Source organism: Rattus norvegicus, chromosome 17 (genome assembly GCF_021556685.1).
Source record: "Rattus norvegicus strain SHRSP/BbbUtx chromosome 17, alternate assembly SHRSP_T2T, whole genome shotgun sequence".
NCBI lineage: Eukaryota > Metazoa > Chordata > Mammalia > Rodentia > Muridae > Rattus > Rattus norvegicus.
This window is the reverse complement of record NC_141550.1, coordinates 17,257,100-17,283,203: the sequence shown is the minus strand read 5'-3', so window position 1 is coordinate 17,283,203 and position 26,104 is coordinate 17,257,100. Positions and strand designations below refer to the sequence as shown.

Genomic DNA, 26,104 nt, shown 5'->3' with positions numbered 1-26,104 from the left:
CATGAGCTCAGTTGGCTTTCTGTAGCCGCAGCCCCCGAGTCTTCTTTCAAAGTTTCTTTCCTCTGTTTTGTACCCGGCTTGCCAGCCCCCGAGTCTTCTTTCAAAGTTTCTTTCCTCTGTTTTGTACCCGGCTTGCCAGGGGATTGCATTTGGATTCTCAGGCTGTGGAGGAGAGAAATAGACAAGACCGAAGCCCGAGGAGCAGCTGCTTGCCCGTTCTCTGCCAAGGCTTGGCAGCGGATTCCTGGGGAATCAGGAGGCACCTGGTTCACACAGGACCAGCACAGCTGGTCCAGCTTGTGACTGGCAGAGTGCGGCTTCCTTCGTCACTAAAGTGACTGGCCCTGTGATCTTGCCACAGCTTGCAGAGGCAGAGAGGGACACAGTGAAAGCGGGACACCTCAGTGGAGCAGGTGCAAGTCACATGTCACTAATGAACAATGGGCACTTTGCACACAGGAGGCTTTGATCTGAGCTCTGAAAAGCTGCTGTGTTGGACAGGGTGTTGGCGAAGGCAGACAGTTTGGAGCAGTATTGGGAAGGGTCCTTAATCCAAGATCATCAATGCAAGAGTGGTTGTCAATAAAATATATAGTCAAACACTCTTGGTTTCAGGGATCTCTTTGGGAGAAAGCAGTGTGTTTGTTACAACAGTATATTTATGAAGTGATAGGTTCCCGTGACTGATAGATGTAGTCTGAACCCCCATAGCTATCTTGTGGCTTACAGCACATACATACATATATACATACATACATACATACATACATACATACATACATACATACACATACGTACATACACACACACACACAACACACACACACACACACACACACACACACACACACACACACACACCCCTGAAGCCATCTCGTTGAATTCTGTATCCCTTGCCCTATGTAAATATTTCCAATAAACATGGGACTGAGGAACTCTCTTAGTTCAGTGGCCAGTTGATTTCAGACTTTGGTTGTTCCCCCAAGATGAAGAAAACATTTCTTCTAAACCTATACCCCAGGGTCTAGAGAAATGGCTCAGTGATTAAGAGTGAACACTGCTTCCACGGAAGGCTTGAGTTTGGTTCCTGGCACCTAGTACTGGCAGCTGTGGTTCCAGGGGATCCAGTGTCCATTTGGCCTTTGTAGGCACCCGTAGTCACATGCACATACCCACATCCTGACACAGACGAACACAGACACAATAAAAAAAAAAAAACCCTATATTTCTGTCATTCTTACTGGGCTCACTTATACCCTATGGGGTTATTCAGGACAATTTCTCTTGAGGAGGGGGAGAGTCATATGAGAACCATCTAGATATGTGAAGACCACTCTTGAGTCTTCCAGGGCATGTAAACGGGCACATTGTAATACATTTAAATTATAAATAAATAAAATAAGGCAACTTGTCACCTTTCTGTACTAAATGTGCCTTTTCCACCCTAGAATGGCTTTAAAGGCTCTGTATAATAGATAATATATGGTTTCCTACCTCTAAACATGAACGGAATGGCAGACTTTTTATGGTGAAAGAAATATTTTGAATATGTTGCCTTGGCTTTCATTTCAAGCATGGGTAAATATGTCTGGGGGTGGTGGTGGACAAGTGGTTAGCGCTTGGTACATAAGCAAGAGGACTTGGGTTCAAATGCCCCAGCATTGGCAGGGAGAGACTGAAGGATGCTGGAAGTTCACTGGCCAGCCAGCCTAGTTGACAGGGCAAGCCTCAGACCCTCCACTCCAAAAGGTAACGGCTGCAGTGGAAGACACTTGATGTCCTCCTCTGGTCTTTGCATGCATGTGCTCAAATGTGATCTCCTTGCACACATTACTCCCCCTCCCCCAGTAAGGACACGTGGGCTTACATAGGTGAAGACACACACTCATTTCAAGCTGAGACAAGCTTGTAGGCTATCTGGGGATTGTGTCCCTGTGTCCATTTGCCCCCAAGACATCTGCCATCAGTACAACAGTGAGTCCTTGTCAGTTATCCAGCCCTTTCTTTAAACACACAGGTCTCCCAGGATCTCACCCTCCTTTCCCTCTGATGTTTTACGGAGGATGAGGTGATAGGATCCTGGTGTGAATTCCAGTTCATGTATTTCCATTCTTCTGTTTTGATTTTTTCCTGTCACACTTAGCAGTGTAGTATGCTGAGCAAGAGGTTTGAAGCTTTAGAACTGGGAAAAGTGTGATTAATGACCAGAGAAACACAACTCCTTCTTCTTGGGAGGAAAGAGATTATTTCCAAGTCGGCAAGGACGTGTTTGGTATTGCCAACGCCGGATGAACAGGGCACATTCTTCTCCAGGTGGACTCTGTGGAAATGAAGAAAGAGTTAGAAGACAAACTCCCCAAGAATGAACCAAGCACAACCGACATTGCCCCAAAGCCATATGCACCAGGAACAAGATGGACTCATAGTAAAAGTCTAACCGCATGCTCTGTGAGCCGGAGAGCAGGTCAATGGGTGAGTAGGTAGGTTCTGTTCCTCCCTGATCCTGGTGAGGTGGTGCTGAAGCAAAGAAAAAGGCACCCAATACACAACTGGGCATGTGCAGTTGAGAAAATGCTGTGTAGCTTGGAAAATTGCAAAGAGAGCGTAGGATCTACTAAGACTCCCTGGTGCGAGGTAGGGGGAGCGGGGCCTGGTATGGGAAGCTTTGAGTCATCCTGACAGAAAAGGCCCTTTGTTCCTGTGAGGGTTTCTATAACATCACTCTTGGTCAGGGCCAGAACCAGTAAGAATAGTGTGTCAGAAAGGCAGCAGCACCGACACTTTGCAGTCCTGGATCAGTCCTCGTTTGGATAGAAACTTTCCAGCAGGCTCACTGGTATTAGTGATTGCTCCTCTGGGCCAGTATCCCACCTAATTGACTGAATGGGAGTGTGTGAGTGGGTGGGTGACTGGGGCTCTCAGCCCTCTGATTTCAGCTGAACAGGGCTGAGAACAGCAGGGGCGGAAGCTGTGTGCAATACTATCATAATTCTGTCCAATTTCTCTCTCCTTTTTTCATCTCATCAAAATCTATCTGTCCCATGTTCCCTACTCCCCAAACTGACTGCTTGTTGTGGAGATCATCAGTTAGCTTTTCAGGGACGTTATTAGGTAATTAGAATATAATGTTATCCAAAAACACTGCCGTATAAAAGGGGATGTGTAAGAGGAACACATTTACTCAATGGAGGGAGCAAATTGAGGATCTGTGTGTGTGTGTGTGTGTGTGTGTGTGTGAGAGAGAGAGAGAGAGGGAGAGAGAGAGAGAGACAGAGAGAGACAGAGACAGAGAGAGACAGAGAGACAGAGAGACAGAGACAGACACAGAGACAGAGACAAAGGGAGACACAGAGAGACAGAGACAAAGGGAGACACAGAGAGACAGAGATGAAGGGAGACACAGAGAGACAAGAGACAGAGAGACAGAGACAGAGAAAGCAAGTGTGAGAGAGCTAGGAACAATCACCTGCAGAGAGAGAAGGAGACAGAGGGACAGAGACAGAGAGGAAGAAAGATGGAGAGAGAAATGGAGAGAGAAAACAAGTGTAAGAGAGAGTTATGGATGCACACATGCAGAGAGACAGAGAGATGACTGAATCAGGTAGAGAAGACGGATAAGGGGAGTGCAAGTTTAAGACACACACACACACACACAAGGGAGGGGGGAAGGAGGGAGGGAGGGAGGGAGGGAGGGAGAGAGAGAGAAAGAGAGAGAGAGAGAGAGAGAGAGAGAGAGAGAGAGAGAGAGAGAGAGAGAATGAGAATCATCATATACTAACTGGCATCCTTGAAGTTATTACTGGGCTGAGAATATGTCACAGGCTCCTGTAAGTTTTTAAACTTCTTTTTACAACCACCAGAGACCCCTGCTCTTCAATGATCTGGTACAATGCTAGGTACGGCTAAGGGCTTTCAAGAGCGCTCCCCCTTTCAACAACCTGGTTTTGTCTGAGCAGTAGCATTTGAATTGGAGGGCCATTATACATAGCTTTAACAATTTATTTTAATCATTTGAGAATTTCATTTACTATGTAATATGTTTTGATCGACTCCCATTTCTTCCGCCTCTATCCTCACACTACCTTTTCTTTCCATTTTCATATTCTCCCTCCCTCTCTCCCTCCCTCCCCTCTCCCTTAAGTCCGCCTAGCGATGCCTCTATGTGCATGGGTGTAGGAACACCCACTGGAGCATAGGTCACCCCACAACGCACTAACTGTCCTCCCTTTTCTATCCCTTGGTGGCATAGTGTTGCTGTCTTAGGTTCTAAACTGAGCACTACCCCCTCTTCTGCGTTTCTCTAAGTGTGCCACAAGGTTCCAGTGCTAGACCTGACCACAGATCTCACTGTTGCCTTGGAGAATTCCCACTCCAAGTTTCTACTATTTTCTTTGTCTATGTTCTTTGTGGAGGGTGGGTCTCTCTCTCTCTCTCTCTCTCTCTCTCTCTCTCTCTCACACACACACACACACACACACTTCTCTTACTCACTTTTGCTTTATTTAGTTGGAAAGTTTGCACTGGGATCTCCGAGCTTCATTCTGACATTTTATGATTTGTATTTTTGGGTCATTTCCGCAACTCGCAGCTTTGCGTTGTTTTGAAAATTTGCTGCAGCCCCCAGTGCATCGACGCTGTCTTAGTCCGCAGCCATGTCACCCTAAACAGAAGCCAGAGGGTAGATAGTTTATGAAGAATAGAGTTTCTAGAGTATGGGGAGCCCAAGAACATGGTGGCTAGCATCTGTTGCGGGTCACTTTCTAATATCATAATCTAGCGAAAGGGGTATGAGGGGCAGTCCAAGATGGCAGCCTAGGCCTTTCTTCCTCTTCTTACAAGGCCACTAGTGTCATCAAGGAACTTTGCACTACAGCCCCATTGAACCCAGTCTTAATTCTCTCCCACCTCCACCTGCCATGGCTTAGTCTAATCTCCAAATAGCACGAAGCGTTGTGGCTTAGTCTGATCTGTGAACTTTGTGGGGGACACATTGAGACCACAGCACATGGTGGCTTCAGCTCACAGGATATCGGACTTGCTCATTTGCCTGGCCTGTCTTCCCCTTTGTCAGACAATCCTCGGGTTCCCATGGGAAGGCGGACCATACCCTGCAGAACTTCACTCATGCAGTTTGGACTCTTGCTAGGTTCTCCTGACTCTTCACTCCCCCGTCAGCCTGGCTCCGGTGCTCCTGCGGAGGTGGGGTGGGGGGCAGGAGAATCTTGAACCTTATCACATGGTGAGACATAATTTCCCCAAAGAGTTTGTTTTGTTTTCCTTGTTGAAGTGGGGAGCAGGTGGTGGAAGACAGAGTGGCGTGAGCTCACTCCTGCCCATCTGGAGTGTTTGCCTCCTGCTGTGCACAAATTTTTTTCTCTCAGCATTTGGGGCCTTGGCACACCACCTCAGAGCCTGGTACCCCTTGTTGTTTACGTCTCTTCCCTGGTATTTCAAGTGTGACACTGAATTCTGGTCTCCAATTAAGTTGAGCTCCTTGTAAAGGTAAAGACTGTGCCCTCTCAAATCCAGGTTGCACCTGACTCAGACTCTCGGCATTCGGGCTGGGATTGTTCAAGGATTTTGCTTTTCTTTATTCTTTTGGCTCAGCAGAACCTGTGAGAACTAGACTACCAGAACATTCTCCGCAGCGCACTGAGTATGCATTTACTAACGATCTCGAATCGTTGAGTGTTAGCAATGATGTCATGGGGCAGAAAGACAGAGGACCAAGAGTTTACCGTGCAGAGAGACACGGTTTACCTCGAAATTTTTTTTTTTTTTGGTTCTTTTTTTCGGAGCTGGGGATCGAACCCAGGGCCTTGCGCTTCCTAGGTAAGCGCTCTACCACTGAGCTAAATCCCCAGCCCCTACCTCGAAATTTTGATGTGGCTTTCTTCACCGACCAATGACATAAAGGCCATAAAATAAGTCTTTATTTTGCATCCTGCTGGACCAGAACATGTTCGTAGCCTATCTTAATGGCACATGATGTAGGCCGGCTCTGGGTCATGTGCTGACTTCTTGAATATAGAGTCACGATAAGAAGAGAGCTTTAATTGATTCTTTCATGAATTAATTACTTGCTTGAGGCCAGGTGGGGTCGAATTTGATGCTTAGAATTGATGTATTTCTGTCTATCTGGACGGCTCTCTCGTGTGTTCATATAAGAGCTTCCTGGTCTCACTTGGCTTCCTCCCATGGCTAGCCAAATTAGATGCTCCTCCCAATAAAGCATGAGATGACTGTCATCTTCTCTAACCCCCTTTAAGGGAAATGATCAACTGTATCAGCAGAAATACATGCAGAATTCTGAGATGTGAGGATGGTGGAAGAACAATGAATACCAAACAGGAACGCTGTCTGTATAGTATAGTATACAGTAGTATAGTAGTATAGTATAGTGTAGAGCATTGAATACCAAGCAAGAACGCTGGAGTTCTGTATTTTATGAATGGGTGTCAGGAACCCTACAAATGCATTTTATGAATGTTAAGGCTAGGAATAAAAAGGAAGGTAGCTGAGAATTGTAGGTATAAATTTCTCTAGTTTCGTGACAGAACATTCCAGAATGCAACAGAGTAAAATGAACTCAATACAAACTTTAGATAAATAGTGGCCGTGGATGGGATTACTTAAATGACAAGATCAGTGTCAGGGTCTTGTCTAAGTAATTGGTCAGGCTGTTCTTTATGTTATTTTTTTTAAAATCCCTTGAGCTCTGAGAATTTATAGTGTTATTTACTTATTTAGAAAGAAGGGTGTCAGAATTGAGCTATTAATCAAGAATCTCCCTAACTTCTGACAATTTGATTGCATTCACACACCACAAGAAGGTTACTTCTTTCTTTATGTTTTTTTAGTTGCTTCTCTATTTTAAGTCTCGGGCAACCAAATGAAAAATAAACAGAAGAGATATAATTTTATTCAAATATTGTCTCAGTCTACTTGATTAGTGCAGGACGTTGTCACAATCTTGCCAACCACTGGGCTCAAAATCATAATCTATGTCCTTCCCTAACAGCACTGTAATTACAGAAGACTAGATAGGATAATCCAAGTCTCCATCTTGTACCTCAACCACAAACAAAGTCTTAGTCACTTGGGCATGGAGGGAAAGACCCCGTTTCCAGTACCTACACTTAACCTACCTCCTTAGAGTTCAGGATACGCCAGTAGCTGCTGTCTCAAGAGACACCAAATGGGCTCCGAGGCACATTTTATGACATGCCCAGAGCTTTCTTTCCCATTGTTTGAGAAGGTTCCTTAGCCCATATTCTACTAGTAGCTTCTGACCCAAAGTGGTTTCCTCCTAGACTTGGATTAAAGTAGGTTGAACAATGTAGTCTGACTCTAAATGAGTTTTTTTCCTCTCTTGCCTCCTAGCATTCATTCCCCATTAAGCAAGATTTTTCTACCTGGTTCTTTTTTTTTTTCTCCTCTTTTTTTTTCTGCCTGGTTCTTGCTTTTCCCTATAGCCTTTGCTTTCATGATTAGTTCTTCCTCAAAATTCTTCTTTCAGATTTGTATATTTAAGTGTCTAAGCATGTGTACATGTATGCAGGCACACTTACATACATGCACAAATGCATACTTAATACAGATGCATAACACTGTCAAAAGTACAGAAAAACAATCGTGCAGTGTTTCACTGTCCCCATCAGAGCCTTTTGGATTCTTTTTGTGTCCATGTGCACATGTATGAAGGTGCGTGTGTGCATGTGTACACGTGTGTATGGAAGTTGGAGGCTGATGTTGAGTGTCTTCCTCAATTGCTTTCTACCTTGTCTTTTGAGTCAGGATCTCGCTGAAACTGGAGCTTGTTGGCTGGTAAGTGGCTTCGGGACCTCCTGTCTCTATCTCTCCAATGTCGGCTTTGTAATGTGGCTTTTTGGAAATCAAACTCAGGTCCTTTATCTTGTGTGGCAAGCACTTTACCAACTGAGTAATCTTTCCAGCGATCCCTCCTGATTCTTATAGCTGGAGTCCCACCTCTTCCACTGTCATAGCTGTCCCAGGACTTAGCTGTGGCCACCTCTGCACTGCAGCATATAGCCCTGGAGTATACCTGGAATGATTTATTAGATGTGGGTGCTTAGCACTGTAAGAGGAGGGACTTTGACTCCTCACCAATGCCTTCTACTAAAAAGTGTTTTAGAAGCACTCGGAAAGATTCATCGATTGAAGACATGAACATACATTGTGGAGAAATAATCTGTCGGTTGGAGTAGCCCCTCCCTTGAGTTTTTAATCTGGATTTCAAAATTATGTAGACACTGCCAACCATAATGTAAAAGCGTTTCCCTTTCCTAAGGCAGGACCCGAAGACCGCGAAGTTCAGTAGTGTGAAGAATGGTAAGCATGTTTTGCAGGCGTGAACCTGTACTTCCAGGGTCGGGGAAGCACAATGAATGATTTGGCGAGCTGATTAAAATATAAGCTCAGAGTGTGTGTGTGACCACTTATTTTATGTGAAGCATTTCATGTCCTGGAGATGGGTGTGTCGGTTCTCTAAAACCCACCAACAATATCATTTCCCTAAATCGGGCTCTAGTTCTGACTTTCTGGAGTTATGGCCCCGCCCCTAGGAGCTGGTTTATGGCCCCGCCCCTTAGGAGTAAGCTTTTGGCCCCGCCCCTTATCCGCAGGCGTGGTGATTTGTCTCTTTGTACTCATGACAGAACTTTCCCCGACTATTTTTTTTTTTTACTCTCTGCTCATTCATTCCCCAGTGCTTTTATAGCCGAAGGAAACAGTTCAACAGCCTCAGAGTTAAATTTAATTGTGCTTTCTACAACTCCCAAGCAGAATTCTGCTTTCCTTTTTGGAAAATAAAGCCTCTTTATGGTGCAGAGCCTTTCTATTGATGAATTAAGCTTCAGAAGTAAATTTAGATATAAAGAGACAAACTCTGTTCGGAAAAGCCACCCACTGCACACAATGAAGTTATTTATAATGAGGGAATTCAGGAATTCAAACATAAACTCTCTTCTCAAGGATACCAAGGCGGAAACCAGGGCAGATACTGAGGCTAGAAACATGGTTGAATGGCAAAATGGCTGCGGGAAAGAAATCAACGAAGAAGTAGGATGTGGGGGCATCTTAAAGGAATTGTATCACGACTAATCTGGATGTGTTTTAGAATTCTGGAGTTTCTCTGATTAAAGGAAAGTTGCACCCCTTGGTCAATAGAGACATCCAGCCATTAGCTGTATTGTGAACTTACTGTGTTGAATAAATAAATGACTATTTGGAATACTGCTTTACTGTGTTAGACTGTAGATATATTTTTTCCTAGAAAATTAAAACTATTTGTTTATGGTGTGGTGTGTGTGTGTGTGTGTGTGTGTGTGTGTGTGTGTGTGTACACTCGTGCGCATGTGCGGTTGTGTGTTGCAAGTGTGGTGAGCATGAGGGAGTGAGAGGACAACTTCGGGTGTGGCCCTTTCCACACTGAGACAGTATCTCTTGCTCTTAGCTCCCTGCTGTATAGGGAAGCTGGCCCCCAGAGCCTGCTGATTCTCCTGTCTTCAGGCTCACTTTCTGGTTGGGGTGCACCTGTGGCTGCAAATGCATTCACGGCTCTATCCAGCTTCTTATGTGGTTTTGGGGATCCGAACTCACGTCATCAGACTTGAGGCAAGCTCTTTTTATTTAAGTCAAATTTATTTATTTATTCATGTTACAATCCATTATCAGCCCTTCCTCTCCTCCCAGTACCCTATCACAGAAGTCTTTCCTCCATTCCCCTTAGAAGGAAAATTTCCCCTCTGGCTGTCAGCTCCCACTCTCCTGTATCCCCCACTTTCCACCCCCACCCCACCCCACCCCACCCCACCCTGCACATCAAGGTGCTGCGAGACTAGGCACATCTTCTCCCACTGAGGTCAGACAAGGCTGTCCATTTAGGAGTATGGGATTCACAGGCAGGCAGGTAGGCAACAGGCTCAGGGACAGCCCCTGCTCCAGTGTTTGGGGGACCCGCATGAAGACCAAGCTGCTCATCTGCTACATACGTGCAGGGGGCCTAGGTCAGCCCGTGTATGCTCTTTGGTTGGTGATTCAGTTTCTTGGAGCCCCCAGGGGTCCAGGTTAGTTGACTGTTGGTCTTCCTGTGGGGCCCCTGTCTTGAGGCAAGCTTTTTACTCATTGAACACCCCCCTCCCCCGTCCTCAGGCTAGTTATCAGTGGTCATTTCATGCCACTGGGGGCCACTTCTTCTAAGTTCTTTCTTTCTTTAAAGAATTATTTACTTATGTGTATGAGTACACAGTAACTGTCTTCAGACACACCAGAAGAGGGCATCAGATCCCATTACAGATGGTTGTGAGCCACCATGTGGTTGCTGGGATTTGAACTCAGGACCTCTGGAAGAGCAGTCAGTGCTCTTAACCGCTGAGCCGTCTCTCCAGGCCCTGCTTCTAAGTCCTTTATAAATTGTTGCTCCATGGTCATTAGTTCCCAAGTGGGGAGAAGAAGGCCAATAGTCTTTCCAGTCTCTAATCAGGTCACCACGAAGGAGCGTATCCCTCACAACCACTGAGTTATTACCAAGACAAGAAAAACTCAAAGTTTTAACCATCATAACCAAAGGAAAGGGCTTTAGTCTGGGCAAATGCCCAGCTGCTAAGAGCACTTGGTGGTCAAGACAACCTGAGTTTAGTATGACTGGAGGTTCCTTATCACCTGATAACTCCAGTTGTGGGTATACACATGTGTCATCCACACACACACACACACACACACACACACACACACACACACATTTTTTTTTGGTTCTTTTTTTCGGAGCTGGGGACCGAACCCAGGGCCTTGCGCTTCCTAGGTAAGCGCTCTACCACTGAGCTAAATCCCCAGCCCCACACATACATTTTTTAAAAGAAGAGATATTTGCTGTCCGATTAGTGCTTTGCACATAAAACACATCTGACTTGTCTGACTTTCAGGATGTTTACTCTTGGATAATGCCTATAGTCAGTAATTTGTAAATTTTTATAAAAGGTCATGAAACTTTGTGCTCACATGACTGACAGTGCTGTGTCTCCAGGACAACAAAACTTGCCCCCGGGGAATGAAAAGATGACCTGCACATGCGTTTCGTTGCCATGACAGCAAGCAAAACAAAAACGACTGCTTAGTGTTTCTATTGGCCGTGTGGGTGATAGTGTAGGCACGCCCATTCACTTTGATTTCAAGCACACAGCACTACCAAGATGCACTGTGTGCTGTGCAAACCCAGTTTGGTGGTCCTGGGCCGGTTACTGCTAGTCGTGGGAATCACTCTTGCTCTCTAAATTAGAGTTCACCTTTCTTACGGTCTTGTTATGTCACCCAGGGCAGCTGGGACTCTCACTGTAACCCAGATTGCCCTCAAACTCGTGACCCTTTGCCTCAGACCCCCTCATCCCCAAGCACTGTGCTTAGAAAAATCTTCCACTCTACCCAGCTTGACTTTCTTATTTCTTAAGTTAAGAAATTTCAGAGTATGGTTCCAGGGACAGAGCTACAGATGTGCTTGTTAAATGGCTTCGGTGTTAACTTGTGAATTTCCATTAAGAGCAGTCGTTTAGAGTCTGGAAGATGGCGAAGCGAAGAGCATTGCTCAATGTTGATTTGTCAAAAGATTACAGTTTAGCCCTTGAGATAAATGTTTCCCAAAATAACAGCTTTTGGGAAACTTTGAGCCCCGTTTGAGTCCTCGCTCGAGAACTAAGAGGCCTTTCATATTCCGGGGGCAGAATCCCGAGTACCAACAGAAACAAGAAGCCCTCAGTCCCCCTCACTCCGCCTGGGGACCCGTGGCACTATTATTAGCATGGCATACAAAATAGATTTGGTAAACACTGGAGACGTCCTGCCAAGGACCATCTCAGAGACATATGGTCTTTTGTAAGTGCCACAATCGTTGCAAACAAGCGAGATGTCCTAATTAAGAGGGAGCTCTTGTCAGACATCTTGTTCTAAAATTTACCATTGAGCTTCTGAAACACACAGGCAGAACTTCAGAGGTTGGGCAAAACACCAGTGCCTTTTCCCAGGGAGATGATGGTTCAACTAGAGGGCTGCCATCTCGACTTTCACCACTAGAGGGAGCGCGACTACGTGGAATCAGCCAGGAGTCGCCTTCAAGGGTCCAATCTGGCTCCCAGGTCTCCCATCACGATGGACCTTTGATAGCTTTTGGAGACAGTGGGAATGTAGAGAATGAACTCCACCTTTCTTGCTCCGTAGGGTTAGGACATGCGCATTATTTCCTCATGTAACAAACTTCTGTAAGTAGAGTGCACATTTCGCTGAATGACTAAATTCAGCGTGTGTGGGATAAATAGTCATTCTTCCAATTTGCCTTGCCTCGCGTGGGCGCTTGGCTTCTCCCCTCACAGCTCCCTGTTTTGTGTTTAACCATTAAATCTTTGTAATGATTTTTACGGGATAGAGTTGGACTAGTCCAGGATTCTGAAAAGGTCTTCCCAAATACTTTTTCTGTGTTGCCTTGACAGAGCGTTAACTTTTTCCAGGTAAGGGACCTGACCTTGAGTTACACAGTTCCTGTTCCCGGCAGAAACGCTGCTGAGAGTCCGTGATTGACAAGAGTGGCGGACGAATGGCTTTCTTTTCATGGGGGCGGGGGGGGGTGGCGCCCATGAAGAATGGGACACAGTTTTGATGCTGAAAGTGTCTAACCATGTTTCCTCAACATATTGTCTTATATGTATACATATATGTATATATTCCTAAATAAGAAAATGCAACCTACTCAGTAGTGCTACTACTTGTGGGTCGGTTTTCTGAGCTGACCGTTGCTAATGATTAACCAGTTGGCGTGCTCTTCCCCGGGGGAGCCTATTTCTCAGCTCCCAGCATTCCTTGGTTGCCTGTGGCTCTTTTTGTTGAATTGCAGGCTACTAAGGCTGAGCCTCCTGAGGCCTCCTGGGATTCCTTCCTTCCACATAAGCATGTCCACCGGTGTCAGCCTTGATTATCTCGAGTTTAGGTTCCTGTATGTATGTGTGAGCATAACAGAAATCAGAATAGTGGTGGGTCAACGAAATACTCTAAAATAAGCATTACCCCGTTCTTTCTCATTGTAAGCACCTCCCCAATATATGTACAGGGAAAGGGGGGTGGTTCCTAAGGGAATGGCTTTACCAAAAGACACTGGGTTAGACAGCGGCTTTTTGTGGACGATAATACTTCATATTTATTTAGTTTTTGCTATTTGGCAGTTTCATAATGCTTCTGACAAACTTTACTTATTTCACCCCTTACTCCCCTCTCTCCTCCTCCTTCCCCAACTGAAACCTTCCAACAAGTCCCCCTCCTACCTTTGAATCTTGTGTGTGTGTGTGTGTGTGTGTGTGTGTGTGTGTGTGTGTGTTCCTGCTTGTGTGCACCACTGGGTTTAATTAGGGATGTTTGTATGAGCATAGTCCAACTTATTTATCATTCATCTATCTACCTATCTATCTATCTATCTATCCATCCATCCACCCACCCACCACCCACCCATCCACCCACCCACCCACCCATCCATCATCCATCCATCCACCCACCCACCCATCCATTATCCATCCATCCACCCACCCACCCACCCATCATCCATCCATCCATCCATCCACCCACCCCCACCCACCCATCCATCATCCATCCATCCACCCACCCATCCATGTATAGACATTTTCACTCACTGAACCTGGAGCTCATTGGTTAAGTGTCTTAGATGGGTGGCCTGAGTGTCAAGCATTTGAATCACTGAGCTCTCCCCAGAGCCCCTAAAACCATTCTTGCTCTAAGGGAAGGGAAATCTGATGTCAAGGTGTTGAGAACAAGACTCAGGTCTCTTGGCCTGAGTCCATTCTGTTCCACGATGCAAATGGGAACAAGAGAGATTGCTGATCTTAAAAATAGCTCGTTCTCCCAAATTCTAAAGCCAAATTAAGTACCGTGACTCTGGAAGGGATTTCTAAGTCAGAAAATGAGCAAGACATACACAAAAGAAGGCTCTCACACAGACGAGAATTCTAACAGGGGGCAGGACTCCCTTGGAAAGAAGGCTTATATCTTGCTTTTGAATGAACCACAGGGAGAACTGTGGATGGGGAGGACATAAGGATCACACTAAAGGTGCTGGATTTAATATACTTCTTCTTTAACATGAAGAATGTGTGTCCTGGTTAGGTTTTTGTCAGCGGAACACCAGCTGGCAGTTGTCTGGGAAGAAGAAACTCAGTTGAGAAAATGCTTCCCTCAGATTGTCTGTAGCAAGACCATGGTGCAGTGAGGACCCAGCTGACTGGGAGCAGTAACCATCACTGGGCCAGATGGTCCTGGGTGCCGTGACAAAGCAGGCTGGGCAAGCCAGTAGGAAGCACTCCTTTGTGATACTACTTCAATTTCTGCCTCTAGATCCTGGCTTCGAGTTCCCGGCCTGACTTCTCTTCGTGGTGACTATACATCGGAGGATAAAATGAACCCTATTCTTTCCGAGTTGTTCACGGTCATTTCTCCTTCACTGCAACGGAAATCAAGCTAGAATAATGTGAACGTATCAACACCTACCACAACCATCATTATCTTAGTAACAGATTTGCGGCTCCGTTTGGTGAGACTACACATTTAATTCCGCCAGTGCTGGTTCCCACTAAGCTCTTTGTGAATCTAATGGGATTATCAACACTGCCTTTGAAAGAGGGAGTCACAGTGATTTCTGGCAAGACGTTGAAAGCTTTGGGCTCATGTGTGTACATGAAAATGATCATACGGTAGCTGAAGCAAGCTGGGATGTGGGGGACAAAAGGACAAGGGAGGGAGGAGATGGGAATTGCGTCATTGTGTCTTGAACGCATTCATGGGATCATGAAGGTCTGAGATGCTACCAACCATGTCAGTTTGGAGTGACCTCGAAAAGGGCCAGTTCCAATTAGGATCTATTGAGCAAGGGTGGGACACTTGACAAGACTGGATAAGGCTGGAACTTCAGGGATCAGTGTTTTGATTAGCCTCTTCCTAGGCAACAAGATACCTGGGCAAAATATGTCATCGGGAGACGTGGTACTGATGGCGGTATTGGTAGTAGCAGTAAAGGTCCATCTGTTTGATTATGAAAACAGAGATGCTTACCATGAAGGGCTTCCAGGAACAGAAGCTGGGTGGGGCAGCTATTGGTTTATAGCTCACCAACCAGAGACTGAATGTTATGTCACGGCGAGGATAGTCCCATCTACATAGGAGTTGATACCATCTTCCAGTCAGGGATGGCTAGAACAAGGTTCACTGTTAGTCTCATCAGTTCGTTACTTTCACAGTGTGGAGGATGGGAGGCAAGGCCTTTAGTATGCTGGGGAATGACTCCACCATTGATCTACCTCTCAGAGTCTTCATCCCATATTTTTGCTATTTCAGGATGCTCTTGGTTTTCCAGGCTTGAAATGGACGATTCTTCCATAGCAAATGAAGCTACCAGGCCGATCTTCTTCCAGTGTCGCCTTTTGTATCTCCTGATATGCCATCTCTTCCCTCTTCAAAGACCTGTGTGTTCCGTTACCAGAGGCTGAGGCAGGTTTCCTTTGTCCTACGTAAGTCTGGCTAGTTCATCACCCACCTGGTTGTTTAGACAGTTCTTAAGTGCGACTCCACTTTGAAAGACTGGTTATGGTGAGGTGGTCACCAGCCGTAGTTCTTTTCTCTGGCCTTGACAATGCTCCAACATTCACCTCTGCCTATGTCAGTTTGTCCTGAGGGACAGGGGGATTCGAGGTGTCCTGTGACCCAGTGTGTTCTGGTCTTTGGATCCTGGGGACTCTTTGGCAAGGGGCAGCTGGTACTTACTTTCCATAGTTAGGGAAGAGTGACACAGCCTGAAGGCAGACAGCAATTAAAATGGCCATTTCTCCAGTTCACCACAATCAAACTGTTTCTTTGTGGCTTGTTTTTGGTACAGAGACTCCTTGGCTGTATCTACCCGGGATTAAAGTGATGCCTTAGGCGCTTCGGGGGGGGGGGGAAGCTGGGCGGCCATCAGAAGGCTCTGACTCCACCCTCCACTGAGCTTCAGTTCTATCTAAAGTGCCTCTTTCTTCCTGGAGGGGTAAGTCCCGGAACTGGGTGGAATTGCCCCAGGAAGCCAGGAAAAGCAGGGTTCAGAAACACTTTCTTACAATGTCCTTATTTTGAGTCACAGGGAGAGGAATGGGGCTTAAAACAATACCTTTTTTTTTTTTTTTTAAATTTGTTCTAATGTTGAAACATTAGAACATTTGGGTCTTTAATGTCTCTATTAGCAGCAAGGGAACCTTGGGGGTTTATATATGGATGGCAGACCAGGATTTGGAAAGTAGTGAAAGGACTATTTTATAAGTTCTAGCTTGAAATATTGACATGTTATAATGGAGCAAGTTTGAGTAAGAGGAGAGAGATGGATATCGGGGTCAGACCTGAGTAGCACGGCAGGACTAGCTTACTTGGGTCATGGCTTCCTCCTGCTTCCCCTTAGGGAGACCGGAGCAGTGTGCTTCTCTCCTGGTTCCTGGAACTAGAGCCCGGGAGGGGGCCATCTTGTCCCACTCTAGGTTAGCTCTCTTAACCACACCAGGAAGCTGGCTGAGGAGCCTTTTTAGTATCTCCTGCTTATACTTCTTTAAGGAACGAGGAAGGGTAGAAAAATGGGAACAGAAAGAGAGAGTTCTGGGCCCCTCAGAGAGTTTCTTCCCACAGTTGGCTGTCCTTCTCTTATTAAGAAACCAAGTGGGTCGGTCATCTTGTCTGGATCTTGAGCTGACAGTTTCTGGTGTCAGAAAGAGCCTAGAATTATGACTGTTGGAGAAATTTAACATTTACAGTGCCTATTGGACAGGAGGGATCACTGACATTGCTTCAGTCTCCCAAGGGAAATGAGGAGGAAGCCACAACCTGAGTAAGCTAGTCCTTCCGGGCCACTCAGGACTCAGGTCTGCCTCCCACTCCCCCCCTCTCTCCTTTTACTCAAACTTGCTCTATTATATCATTAACGCTGATAAATAGGGAATTAACGCCCAGTTTGCTGACATAATCCATAGGACCTACCTCCTATGACAGGGGTGCTGAGGGTAACTGGCTACCCTTCACTTTCCACCTAGACTTGAGCCGGGATGGCTCCCCGTAAGCTGGAAAAGCAACCGACCTTGGATCTGGAGCAGAGGGGAAGTCACTTCCTTGGTCTAACCTGACTTGAGCAATGCCAGAGCCGGACAGGGGACTTTGGAGAGAGGAAGAGTACTGAGGAGGACCGGGTGCCACAGAGATGTTTCTGGCGCCGGAGCAGCTGGCATCCTGCTCTATTGAGATTGGCTGGCCCAGGAGGATCCTAATTACCGCACAACTGCTGCCTTCATAATCACTGTGACAGCCGTAGTGTGGGCCGGAAGGAGATGCGAGATGGCTCTGGTGACGGCTGCGGAGGATGCGGGAATCATTGTTCTTTGCCCTGGCTTCAAACAAGGGGGCTGCTGCCAGCTGCCTGCTAAGTTTGAAACAGCTGTCCCCAAGAAGGGGCCAAGCCTTCCAGCCTCAGCTTCAGAGAAGATACCAGCCCCAGCCATCAGGTCTGTCCCTATGTCCTTTGGTCACAGCAGAGGCTCCATGACCTCTGGCCATGGCTGTAGGGGGCTGCCTGGAAGGCGCTTAGGACTATTTACTCTAGGGGGTCTCGGGAGAATTCAAAAGTGTGGAAGGAGGTCAGTGAGAGCTGGGCTGGAAAATAAACTCGCATTTAAAAACTACAAGTTGATAACCTCTGAGGAAGTATCTTTGCAGCAGAGAGGAGGACCATGAAATTTATTAGCTAGATGACCTCTTTGGCTTAAAAAAAAATACAGAAAAACACAAAGGCATTTTCTCATAGTGTGCACATGCGTGGGCGCGCGCGCGCACACACACACACGAAAATCTCATACTACACACACACACACACACACACACACACACACACACACACACACACACGTGTGTGTATAATGTGAGATTTTCTTTTTCTTTTGAACAAAGTCTCCGGTTTATGCCGAACACAAGAAGCTTTAAGGATAGCTCTCAGTGGACTCTGAGAGCCAGTCAGAAGCTTAATATGCAAATGAGGGATGCTAGAAACGGAAGTGGGTAGGGGAGGGACAAGTGCTGGGGCAGGATGCACACCCACTTTGGTCTGTCCGTTTTAGGATTGGTTCTCAGGAAGATGCCAGGACTGATCAGTGACAGGGACTCCTAATGAGGCAGCCATCATATCCTCCCCGTGCCCTTTGCTGGCTTTCTGACTTCTGGACACGAAGGATTCTGGGAAAAGAACATAATAGGATTCACTGGCCGATCATGTTCCTCCGGGGAGTCTGGTGACTAATGACGCCATAGCGGAGACATAGGCAAAGGTAGTTTGCCATGCTGATGCTCAGAGTGGGCACGCGGGGGTGAAACTTGGGGACTGTGAACTCCCTGGCTTTTGTTCCTCTTTGTTTTCGTTTAGAACCAGCGCACCGCACAAGGTCATACATGAAACTGTATGTTAAGCCACAGATTCTCTTTCGGTCCTTCCGGATCCTGGCCTCAGCTCTATCTAGATCTTGGATCCTTTCCGGTTGCTTCGCCAGCCAGCAGAGCTGTACTGCTTGGTGGTATGTCGTGAAGCTGTAGGGGGATGAGGTGTCCACGATCCAGTTTTCGTTATATAGCGTAACTGTATACTTCTGCGGAACACATTTTCGTCCCATATTCTCTTGTGTTCGTTCCTTCCAAATCCTTTTAGCTTGGCTTGCAAGACCAAGAGCGAATCTGAGAGTCATGCGCACTGAGCCGCAAGCAGCGAGAGCTCATCTATGCATTGTTGGGGGGAGCGTCCGCTTTCTCCATCAACTTCTACCTTAGCTTTGGATGTTTTGTTTGGAACAAAATTGAGCTTGCGTTTCTTCTCTACTGTTTCAGGAGTGTTAGTCTCTGGCTCCTAATAGCCACAAGGGAACCTGGGGTTTGCACAGGGCTCTCAGACTGGGATTTTAAGGCAGTAGAACGACAATTTTAAGACACCGTGCGCCACAGTGTTTCACGGAAGTCCTAACTTTGAAACCTACAGACTTGTTAGCAGGATCTCATGCTGGACAGAGCGGACACTGCCTCAGAGAAACAGGTGATGTGTAGCAGCAGGTTTTCCTCTCGGGCTCATCTGATGAGAAAAACCTCAGGAAGCTAAGAAAACAGGGGGTCTTTGGGATTTTAATGAGTGCAGCTTGGAAACAGTAATTAGAGCTACGTATTTGGGAAGTAAGATTGATTAGTGGAGGAAAGACGCCATTTACACACCTACAGCTTGTGGTCTGCCTCAACCTGTCCGAACTCCATGCTCACACATGGAATCATTTATGGCGTTCACAATAGGTAGAAAGGAAACCGCTTGGCCTAGAATGTCATCTGTCAGCCTGTGCTACCGGAAAGCCTTCCTCTGCTCTTAGAATCTTCAGTCCTTACCGTTGGCCTCTATGGTTCCAGTACCAAGAGAGGGGAATGTCATTCTGATCACAGCTTTATGGATGGGTGGACTCTTCAGTCTGACTCAGTATCCTGTCATTTCCAAACTGTCTCCTATTTAGGCTACATGAATCACAGACATGCGTCACACAGTAATGTTTCAGGCAGTGACAGCATGTATGGCGGTCCCACAAGTTTAGATCGAGGTCCAAAATTCCTGTCTCCTAGTGATGTCAACCATCCTAAGACATCCCACACATGTTTGTGGGGATGCTGTTGGCCTCAGCTGCTACATGATCAGTCACACGGAAGTAAACCTTGCATAGCTGTGGACAATACACACAATGCATGGGAATGGTAATAAACAATGGCTACTGGTTTACATAACCATTGCCCCATACTACACATGCTCTCCTTTGCATGTAAAACGTTGACTATAAAGCAGTGCGCTCACTATTCTCAAGGTTTCGTGCTTGCTCCATTTCTTTTAGTGTGTGTGTGTGTGTATGTGTGTGTATGTATGTGTGTGTGTATATGTGTGTATGTGTGTGTATGTGTGTATGTATTTGTGTGTATGTGTGTGTATGTATTTGTGTGTATGTGTGTGTATGTATGTGTATGTATGTGTGTGTATGTGTGTGTATGTGTGTGTGTATGTATGTATGTGTGCATACATACACACAAGAGCACACTCTGCACATGAACATGCATGAATATGTACATTAAAGTCCCAAGGACGACCTCAGGTGCTGTTCTCAGGTGGCACCTACTGTTTTCTTTTTCTTTTTTTTTTTAATTTATTTAATACTTAATAATAATTCTTTGGTTTCCGGGCAAACATCCCCCTCCCCCCTCCCCTTCCTTATGGGTGTTCCCCTCCCAACCCTCCCCCCATTGCCGCCCTCCCCCCAACAGTCTAGTTCACTGTGGGTTCAGTCTTAGCAGGACCCAGGGCTTCCCCTTCCACTGGTGCTCTTACTAGGATATTCATTGCTACCTATGGGGTCAGAGTCCAGGGTCAGTCCATGCATAGTCTTTAGGCAGTGGCTTAGTCCCTGGAAGCTCTGGTTGCTTGGCATTGTTGTACATATGGGGTCTCCAGCCCCTTCAAGCTCTTCCAGTTCTTTCTCTGATTCCTTCAACGGGGGTCCTATTCTCAGTTCAGTGGTTTGCTGCTGGCATTCGCCTCTGTATTTGCTGTATTCTGGCTGTGTCTCTCAGGAGAGATCTACATCCGGCTCCTGTCGGTCTGCACTTCTTTGCTTCATCCATCTTGTCTAATTGGGTGGCTGTATATGTATGGGCCACCTGTGGGGCAGGCTCTGAATGGGAGTTCCTTCAGTCTCTGTTTTAATCTTTGCCTCTCCCTTCCCTGCCAAGGGTATTCTTTTTCCTCATTTAAAGAAGGAGTGAAGCATTCACATTTTGATCATCCGTCTTGAGTTTCATTTGTTCTAGGGATCTAGGGTAATTCAAGCATTTGGGCTAATAGCCACTTATCAGTGAGTGCATACCATGTATGTCTTTCTGTGTTTGGGTTAGCTCACTCAGGATGATATTTTCCAGTTCCAACCATTTGCCTACGAATTTCATAAAGCCGTTGTTTTTGATAGCTGAGTAATATTCCATTGTGTAGATGTACCACATTTTCTGTATCCATTCCTCTGTTGAAGGGCATCTGGGTTCTTTCCAGCTTCTGGCTATTATAAATAAGGCTGCGATGAACATAGTGGAGCACGTGTCTTTTTTTATATGTTGGGGCATCTTTTGGGTATATGCCCAAGAGAGGTATAGCTGGATCCTCAGGCAGTTCAATGTCCAATTTTCTGAGGAACCTCCAGACTGATTTCCAGAATGGTTGTACCAGTCTGCAACCCCACTAACAATGGAGGAGTGTTCCTCTTTCTCCGCATCCTCGCCAGCATCTGCTGTCACCTGAGTTTTTGATCTTAGCCATTCTCACTGGTGTGAGGTGAAATCTCAGGGTTGTTGGCACCTACTGTTTTCTATTATTTACTTATTTATTTAGATTTAGACGTAATTTCTATCACTAGTTTGGGTTAAATTGGCAGGCCAGTGGGTCCCAGGAGTCCTTCTGTCTCCATTTCCCCAGTTATAAGCCCAGGATACCAAACTAGGCCCTGATAAAAATATAGGTTCTGATGATAGAAGTCAGGGTCTTACCGTTGCAAGGCAAACCAGCTACCCAGTGAGCCCCGGCCCCTGCCACATCCCTGACTGCGTTGCCGGGCTCTGGTGAGTGCTCTCCTATACCATCTGAGATCATGCTGTCCCCAAGAAATGACATCGCCTAGTGGTGACCTTTCCTGTGTGTGTTTCTGCCACTGAACAAAGCGCGGCTCTATCTGAAGAAAATTATGGGGTTATTCCTGGGTTGCCTCATGTTTGCTGCTCATACAAGTTTTCAACACATAATACCTATCTTGGCAGAGATGACCAGCTGGCTAAATGGAAGGGCAGCTTGGTACTTGTAAGTTTTTAGGCGGTCATGTGAGCTAGCATACACGTAGATCACTATGCAGACATTACTAACCCTGCTTGTGAGAGAAGGCTAAATGCAAGACATGACGTATCGAAATGAGGACACGGGACCATGTACCATGATGATCTCACAATATGAGAGGGATAGTAAACTGTAGAGAATATGCTAAACGGCGGACCCCCGAGTACGTGTCGAAAGTGAGGCTATCGGTGAGGGTTTCTTTTTGACAAACAATCTATAATGAATATGTACAATTTTTGCGATCAGAGAATATATATGCATACACATATATATATATTATGTTATGAAGTGGGTTTCTGATATGGCTTGGATATAAGCAGCTCAACTATATACAGTGACAAAGCCAATACGGTTTAAAGTCAGGCTCTGGGTCAGGGATGCACCTCTCTTGTGAAGTAGGAGGAGGGACCCACAAGAAGAGACACAGGAATATTTGGTGGAGAATCAGAACCAACGATGTCAAAGTAAAACACGAGCCATTGACAAACCCCCAGCTGTATGAAACAGCATGGTGGGCTACCCATTGGAGCTCGAATGAGGTCTGTCTCTTGTCTATCTCTCTCTGTGTATCTGTCTGTCTGTCTGCCTCTTGTCTATCTTCTTTCTGTGCATCTGTCTATCTGTATGTCTGTCTGCATTCTCTGTCTCTGTCTCTTTCCTTCCCCTGCCCCTCACCTCTTCTCTCCCTCTCTCTCTCTCAGCATGTGTAGGCCAGGTTGATTCTATTGCCCCCCATCATGTTTGTCAAGCCAGCGTCTCACACTCAAGTTACTGCTTCAGCTACTGCAGCTGCCACTGAGCCCCCAAGGTCTACCCGAGTCTGCCTTCCACCCCACCCTTAGTTTTGCTATGGGTTCCAGGGATTCTAAACCTCAGACCCCTTGTTGTTTATACAGCAAGCACTGTACCCTCTGCGGCATCTCTCCAGCTCTTCGAATGAGGTTTGAGCCAATTTGATCGGAATTTCTAGGGTGGAGTCACCCCAATTGTCACAAACATTTTTGCAAAGTCAGTACATTCAGATTAGTTTGTTACTGGAATTTTAGCTACCCAGGAGAAGTCCAGTCCAGAGTTTGAGCCCCTGTCAAGTATAATTTCTATCAGGGCTTTAAGTGATACAGTGTGTAGTCGAGACTTGAACATTTCAGTTATCTGTTCTCCTGCCAATATTAAAAAAAAAAAAAAAAGAGACGCGAGAAAGGAAATAACCACAAGGACATTTAATCAGTTACATGGATTGGGTTTATTTTCCCCCATTGGGCAATGCTTTTCAAAAAGTCCTCGGAGAATTTAAGCTGAATTAATATTTGTCAATTCTAAGCCACATAACAGCAGTTTCAGCCCGTTACAAAAGTCAGTCTCATGGCACAGGGATAAGAAATCAATTTGTCACCAAAATTTCATTTGTTTATTACCCAAACATGGGAGAGCAGTGTTGGAGAGTGTGTCAGTGTGGTTAGTAGTGATTTTTCTGGCTCGATTTCCCCTTAGTAATTGAAGCTTTGGATCAGAGATATTTCTGATTGTGAGAGCCAAGTCCTTGCCCATGGCAGCGGGACACATCTGAGTTTGCTGCTGTCAATCACGGCATTGAACCACAGGGTAGAGAAGGACTTCATGTTGAACAATCATTCAGATTCTAATTCATGGGTTCACAGGGTTTTCTTTCCCCCTTCCTAGATTTTTTACCTTTCCACTTTTCTTTCTATTATTAGATGAAATCATTTCTATTGGCACTCACAAGAAAAAAGGAGCACACGTGGATTGTCTGTGCTTAAAAGGCAACATTTCTGGCTCTGTATTTTGGGTTGAAGTATTACTAGACAAACTAAATATGGCATAGTAAAAAGAAAAATCAGGAAATTTGGTTGAAGTCTGTGCTTTATTTTTTTACCTGCTGTGAGATGTTGGGGAAGTCATGAAGTCATGTGTAACTCTCCAAATTCTCTTCTGTCCACCTTCTGCATGGGGATAACTGTGTCTATCCCAGCTCTAAGGTCCAGCACCAAGCTAAGCAGTCACCTCGTTCCTCTTTACGGATCGCTCATCCTGCATTTGCATTGCACATATCTTGGCATGGACTGTATCACAGATATGCTTGTTTTAAAATGTCTGTGTGTGCAAATAAGAAATACAGGTTCAAATACAGAGCTCATTCAGTACTGCAGCCATACTAAGGCAACAGCCACCAGGAAAACCCATTCTAGGCAACAGCCACCATGCAGACCCGTCCTAAGGCAATAGCCAGCATGCAGAGTCATACTAAGGCAACAGACAGCATGCAATGTCTGATCAGTGCCCATCTGTCAGAAAGACAAAGTGTAGTCTAGGATGAAAACTCTTGGAGGAGAACCTGGGGCATTCCACTTGGTTATCTGGATCTGTAGCTCCAGTCTCCATGTGGACATTCACGCTCGTGCAACCTCGGGTGAGCTCGTTAGCTGCTTAGGGCTTCTATTTTATGCTCATCATAGGCAATAGTGCTTTTATTGAAGTTATGAGGAATTAAAAATCGTTTTCCTATAAAGCAAATTGATCCAGAATCTGTGCTTCTTGTCACCCATCTACTATGAGTTTCTTTCTTTCATTTTTTAGTGCTCAAACTCACTGCAGCATGCTGTTTGCACGCACAACATGAAGATCAATGGTAGATCAACTCTTGACATCTTTTTTTTCCTCAAGACAGAGTTTCTCGATGTAGCCTGGCCATCCCAGAATATTCTCTGAAGACCAGGCTGGCCTTGAACTTACAGAGATCCACCTGTGAGTTCTTGAGTGTTGGTACTAAACCTGTGATCCGCCAATGTCCGGCTGGCTCTGGCTGTCTTAGTGTATGGCACCAAGTGCCAGTCAGGATGAGGATAGCCAGGGTGAAGTAGCTGAGAAATTATTTTTGAACATGATAGGTTGGTGGGCCCCAGCATGGGGTCATGGTTCTGGCAGCAGTGGAAGTGTCATTGCTGCAGCTGCAGGCTAATAGGGGAGAAAGCGGAAGCCTGGACTCCCGAGCTTCTGTGGCCTTAGACGCTCGTCCCTAGACAGCTCTTACCGGGTGAGATCCACAGACAAAGGCAATTATGGTTGTAGAACAAGAAACGCAGGGAGCTGACATTTATTGGCATTCTCTATTCATTCAACTCATCACTTTAAGTCTTTAAAACAATGAGATGTTGTTTGGAATGGGCATTATGTTTATTGAAGAAAGAGCTGAGATCGGGGAAGGTTTAGGAACTTACTAAGGGTCCACACATTTGGTGCAGAGGGAAGCAGACCTCTCTGAGTCTGAGGAATCTGACCTGCTGGAGAGCAGTTCACTCAGCATTGAGGTGGGAGAGGCCCACACGGAGCAGCAGGAGCAAGAGGTGGGTCCCTGACCCAACCACCTTCTCAGGGGGCTCTTGTGTGTTTCTTAGCATGTGAGCTGGGCAGAACCTGAAATGAAGGGCGTACAGGATGACAGAGAAGCAGTGTTGGGGTGCTGGAAACGGCCTCTGACGGTCCCAACTGCTCCAATACAGACAGCTTTCCTAAGTGCTCCCTTGTGGGTGTTCCTAACTCTCTACTTGGAAGATTGTTTCCAGACTATCTCCTAAGGTGTCTGTTTCTGTTCTTATACCTGATTTTCTCCAGAGAACGAGGAGACCGCGAGCCACCATTTTCCTTATTACCAAATACTTACAGCTCACATAATTGTGCCTCGCTGCTGCTGATCTGAGTCAGGGAAACAGATTTTGGTAGTGACTGGGTTGGTCTTGAAATCATCAGCTTCTGTGTCTTATGATGACTGGTTTCACAACCTCCCCCATGTTCACTATGCAGTCCCTGCTTCCCATAGAGGGAAACAAAACCAGCCACAGTGATTCTGAAGCAAGGCCATTGACCCCTGGCTTGGAAGAGGGGGAAGAAATGGTAGAGTGTAGCCAGGAACTCCTCTATACCTCAGCCTGGAGGCCAAGGACGGCCAAGGGGTGATGCATGGATTAGAAATGGTTTCTCAGGGCTGAAAAATATCCAGAAGTCACCCTCTTGGGAGACACAGGCGTGTTAGAAGTCACATCAGATCAGCATGGGAAGGGAAGAGATTTAGACAAGGGGTGC

The 26,104-nt window shown here is 46.0% G+C and overlaps 1 long non-coding RNA gene across 1 annotated transcript; it reads right to left on the bottom strand.

Annotated features, from left to right (window-relative positions):
- Positions 1-1,982: 1,982 nt before the first annotated feature.
- Positions 1,983-17,362, bottom strand: LOC120097909 (uncharacterized). Its single transcript, XR_015641180.1, has 3 exons — positions 17,059-17,362; positions 4,488-4,660; positions 1,983-2,320 (listed from the first exon to the last, which is right to left on the bottom strand). It is a non-coding gene; the product is annotated as an uncharacterized LOC120097909 (long non-coding RNA).
- Positions 17,363-26,104: the final 8,742 nt, after the last annotated feature.